We start from the raw sequence: 6,000 nt of genomic DNA on the forward strand, positions 1-6,000 counted from the left end.
TTGTAGATTTAGTTAATTTGTTGGCATCATTTCTTTTGTCGCATTGCCAAACATCAGCTGTTTTTACTTTATAAAATGCGACCATTGACAGGTTGTCTGTTTTTACATTAGCGTAGTTTTAGCTGTGCTAAAAGTGTTTTTTAATTATTATAAAATTTTATTCTTTTTAACTGTCAGTTTCCTTTATTTATTTATTTTAAATAAATGTACATTTCAGATAAATGAACGTAGTACTTGCCATCAAATGTTCATTCCCTCTTCATCCCTCACTGCGGTTTGGGAACTTGTGGAATGGCTTCTCGGGGTTCAGGGGTGGTAACCCCGGTGTCCTGGCCTGCAGCCAGCGGCGACACTCCCGATCTGGCCACCTAAATCACCGCCTCATCTAATTGGCCAAATCACCCGCTGTTCTAAGACCCCACTTGGTGCGTGGCAAAGGCCATCCAAGGAATCAGACAATGTTTGCAAACTGTTAATGTTGTGTTTGGTCAGTGTTCAGAGAAGGTGCAGTTTGGGAACATAGAGACAGAAAACTACAGAAAAAACCAACAACAACAAAAACAACAACAACAACAACAGGGAGTTGTACAGAAAGAATAAGTTTCAAGTTTCTGAGCAATTACTGAAATATACACAAATCAAGCAGACACTGGGAAGCTGCGTTTCAACATGCTGTCACTTATCGACAGTTGACAATAAGCTAAAATGCTGCGGGGCTAACAAACACACACACACACATACACACACAAACACACACACAAACACACACACACACACACACACACACACACACACACACACACACAAGTTAAGCAGGCCTTTGGGTCACGCAGTGTGAGTGAAAAACAGAGTGGGAGTGAGCGAGCAGCTGCAGGAGCCATGGGGTGGGTTGGGCCTTACGGCGAGCAGCGAGGGGCTGGGGGGAGGCTTAGGGGCTGGAGGAGGCTGAGGAGGCTGGGGAGGGCTGCGGGGAGACCCTGAGCCAGGGGCAGCTTGCTTAATTGGAGCTCATTTACACAGCAGTGGAGCAGGAGACACCTGAAGGGCCTTCACTGCCTTATTCAGCTAAATGGCTCCCACTTCCCGTCTTCCACAAGTCAGATTCCTCTTCTTATTTATTCACTCTTTTTTTTTCTCTCTCTCATATCATTCCAGCCTCTGGTAATCCAGACTTCTTCTGCGTACTCGCGTTACTACAAGTGTCAGATATGTTGGTAGTCGATGAAGCGCATTGCACGAAGATGATTAGACACATAAAAGACAGCGGCGGCGAGGAAATCCAGAAAAAACTGCTGCACACACAACTTTTTGACAGGCCTCATAAAGTGCCTTTTAATATATCAAGTTGTTATGAAATAATTAAATCAGTTTGTGTTGACAATACGAAAACCCATTGTCCTTGCCTTGAACTGGAGGTAATATGGCGGGCTGCAAAACAGGAGGGAGCAACAAGGGAGGGTGGGGGGGGGGTTATGATGAGGAAGAAGAGGAGTAGGAGGAGGAGTGGAGCCAAAAAAGGAACAACTTACTGTAATCATAGTCATGTTCAATCAGACACCTGCTATTAAGTTGATAAATACACTTTTCCCAGTGTGAGTCCAGATGCACTGAGTACCCCAAAGGCACTGTTCTGCTCTTTAACTACCTACTCCGCCTGGCTTCTTCACTCTACCACCGACCATTAACTCACATTTCACCTAGTCTCACAAGATGTCCTGAAATACATTCCTTATAGGGCACCGTATGATTGACTAAATGCAGTCCTCAATAGTGGGACTGAACAGATTTGAAAAGAGGATTTTCTGGCTGTTGGGGAGAGAAGGGAAGGGAGTTGGGGACATTTTTAGTCCATTAGTAAGTACTATTTTTTCCTTTTATTCCCTTCGTGCTTACTGTAATAAGAAAAAATGGGAGTAGGGTCTGTGTGTACGTTGTGGGGTGGGGTGGGGGGGTGGTTGTGGCGCACGGAGAGGTTTGTTGTGTTTTGTGACAGGGGGAGGATGCACAGACAGAAATCCTTGCCTCCTTAATCTCTCGTCTCTCATTTTGGGCTCCAGTCGGTGCCCCCATGCTGGCGACGGGGCCAAGAGGATGCCTCCCGTAGAGAATCTTACTCAGCACGGTGTCATGGCCGCCGTGACACCTGATAAACATCGAGCACAGACTGCGATATGTGTTATTATTATTGTTTATTTTATATCCCTTTATGTAGAGGCTTTTCTGTTTGTTTGCTGCCGTTGGTTGAAATTAGGGAACAATGCTGAGGCTTGCATGTCTGAGTGATGATTTTTCTTTAAACTAGAGGAAGTTATTTCTTTAAACTTGTACATGAGTAGCCAAATAATCCAGATTACTGTTTGGTGATTTGGGCACTTGTTGCTCTATTTTAGGGACAAAAATGATTGCAGGGTCCACTGCAGGGTTATAAAGCTTTCAATCTTAAATAATAATAATAATAATGTAAATAATCTCCACAACATTTCAAAGTAAAATACATACATATGACACTGGTACTGGCTTTACAATTATATGTATTTTTTTATCCTAGCATAAATCAGTGGTTGGGCATTCTCTAAACCTAAAGCCAAGAAAGTAATTAATGCAATTATTAACTATATTGCAAAGAACATTAAATATCCAAGTAAGATGAAAAAGAAAGACCCCCACCCCCAACTCCCCACTGCTTACCAAAAAACAAAAAAAAACAGCAAACAGTTTGCAAACTACACACAACCATCAACACTCCTCTATCCTCCAAAATCTTTTCAATCCCACTTGGACAAAATACCTTCCAGCATCTTTCGTCTTCCTTGTCAGGTATTACACCCCCCCCACCCCACCCCCCGAGCATCTGCCTCTGGCATGATGACAGACCTCGGGGGTGTATGTCCAAGCAAAGCCGATCCGATCGATGATAAGAGCGTGTTTTTGAAAGCTTCTAATTCTCCAGTTTATTTTGTGTCAAAATAAAGTTAGACCAAACCCATCCAGGAACAGAATCTCTTCCTGGATATGTGAGCTAATAAGAATCTTATGATCAGTGTCAGAATATTGTATGTAGGTCATCTAGTCTTCTTGCATCAATATTATGAGTGCTGTTAAGTATGAACTGAACAATCTTGTGTAAATAGTGTGGTTACAAGCCAGATTCCCCAATGTTATTGAAGTCCAAACTTGCTTTGAAACATGAATATCCTGTGTACATTTTCCCGAAAATATTTTTCTTCACTTCTTCTGACTTCTTAAAGAAAATTCATAACTTTGCGGTCAAAGTTCAAAACCATCCTGTCTAGAACATCTGAAAAGCAACAGTGGCCTAACATACTATTACCCTCTTAAAATTGCACACTGATTGAGTTGCAAACTGACTGGGACGAGAGGCGTCTGGAGACTTCAGAGGGGGGTTCTTGCTCCATCTTTCTCTTGCTCCTCCATCCCTTTCACTTCTATCTATCGAGCTGAGCGAAATTCATCATCTGTTGCGAGGGCGCGGTGCATGATAAGCATGCAAGCGGGAGAGCCGAGCCGCTATATCACTGGAAATGAATGAACGACCTCGCTTTGACCCGTGCATGGGAGGAAAACACATGTTCGGCTGGTTTTGGCTGGCTGGCTACCTGCAGAGAGGGATGGGAATTCCTTCATCGGAAGGGATGGGGAGATGGAGGGATGGAAAAGATGAGGAAGGAGGGGGAGGTCTCCATGTGGCTGTGGCACCCTGACATTAACTTGAATATTGTTGGCTTATTGTCCCTTTATCAGACACCGCTCGTGTCTTGTTGACATCTTTGAATATTTTAAAATGTATTATATTCAGGGGACTGAACAGACATAAAAGGGGAGGGTGGAAAAACCTCCAGCATGAATGGAGAGTTGTTGTGTTTTATTACGTGGGATGGTACATAGGACTTGTTACACGGAACAGTGTGAGAGTGGTAATCGTTCTAACAACTGCAGACTAATAGACATTTAACGTGACATTTATAAAGCTGCTAAGCTCTCTTGTGCTCTGGCCACACTGCAAATCCTGTGTTTCCTGCCATGAGTTCAGCAGGTCTTTGGTTACCTATTGTTTTTTTATTATGTGTAAAGCATTTTTCACTCTCTAAATCTATGGCAGAACTGGAAAACCCTTTTGTCCACTCGTGCCTCAATTCTGAATCACTTTCTATACATCCTCCTTCCGTTTTCCAGTGAAACGCAGCTCTGGAATTCATTACTGTTGAGTTTGTGCACGCGCCTCTGTTTGTGTGTATGCGTACATGAGTTTGTGCAAAACGCAGTTGTCAGATGTACTTGAAAGCCCTCAATTTATGTATCCAAGAGTGCCCAAAAAAATGTGGCAATATGTTACAGAGAATGCTCATGCATGCCTGTCTGCAGTGGCAAAGTATGTGCATGTGTGTGTGTGTGTGTGTGTGTGAGTGTGTGTGTGAGCGTGCACAAGTATTTTACACATATGGAGAAACACTGTTTGCAGCACCACCAGAGTTCATATACCATAGCTCCCTGACTGTGTTTCACTGTCAGACTGTTACAAACTGTGGAGAAGGGGCCTTGGCCTCATGTCTGGTCATGGAGCTGGAGAATGTAGGAAAGGCGGCATGTGGCAGTGGAGGTATGGATTGCTACAGAAGGGCGTGGTCAGCGGATAAAGGAGCCGATTCCTGTTACTGGGCTGTGGAATGAAGGGCGAGAAAAAAAAAAAAAAGGGGGTTGGTAAGGGGGTTGCTGGAGGCGGTCCACATCGCCCCTTTATTTACTTTGACCCTAGGCCTGCGGGAGGCCCGGGGAGGGCACATGCCAAACTCCCCAGGCGGGCAGCGCTGCCCTGCCCTCTCGCTCACCTCCCTGCCCGCCCCTCTGTCTCCTGTAAGATATATGTCTGCTTGGAGCCGGAGCTGCATCAGCAGCAGTGATACTCCTCTGTTCTTGTCTTAAGTATGCGGGTTAACAAAGTTGGTCTCGGCTGGAAGAAGACTGCTGCATCTCAGAATGTTGTTTTACACTTCTAGAAGGCCATGGCGTATAATAAAGATAAATTCAAGTTCTACTTGCTTTGCATGTACATTAAAGAAATTTGTTTCAGCTTTGCATTCTTTTTATTTAAGGAAATTATCCCTATGTTTCCTTACTGGTCTTTATTGTCTCTCTAGTTTGTCATATTTCAATTTTTGCGATGCTGTTCAACACTGTTATTTGTTGCATTTCATCATAAACCAACTATGATTTATCTCCTCTAGAATAGCTGGGGGATATTCTTCGACAAATTAATTTCGGCATGAGGAGCAACAAACGGGCATTAAACTTTAATCTTAAATAAATGTGACGCATGTTATTTGAGAATGCAATTTCACAAATGTGTAGAGCTAATTGGTAAATTATGCATACGGCTCATCAGTTGCTTCTTTAATAAACTCACAATTAGTACTATAAATGGAGGATGATGGGGGGAAAAGGGAGAAGGAGAAAGAGCAGTGGTTCTTAAGATGTTAATTATTCAAATTAGGCAAAGTGTACCTGCCTGATATCAGTGTCATCACAGCAGTAATTATTACCATGGTAATGCTATTGCCATGGTGAATCAAAGTGGGATTTATTTAGTTAAAGAAATTAGGCAGTGGGATTTGAAATACAAACATAATTGCAAATGTTAAGTGATTTTTCACTTTTAGTGGCCATTATCATTTTTTAAAGCACATTACCTCTTATGAATGTCAGACCTCCCTGCATTCATTGGAGCTTTTGAATATTTCAGTGCACATATGTCCATACTGTGATGAATGAAATAAAATCAGGGGTTGCATTTCTTTATATTTTTATTTGCAAAGAAATGCATTCATACTAAAGGAAATTAATGCAGTGAAAAATAGAACATCGGAGCCATTGCCAGTGCTTTATAGGAACAGTTTATACATGTATATTATTTTTTATTAAAAACAATGATTCTGCTATGCCTTACAACAGAGACTGTTGACATTATGGTCCGATTGCTTTTCG

This window comes from Antennarius striatus, chromosome 20 (genome assembly GCF_040054535.1).
Source record: "Antennarius striatus isolate MH-2024 chromosome 20, ASM4005453v1, whole genome shotgun sequence".
In the NCBI taxonomy this organism is placed as follows: Eukaryota; Metazoa; Chordata; class Actinopteri; order Lophiiformes; family Antennariidae; genus Antennarius; species Antennarius striatus.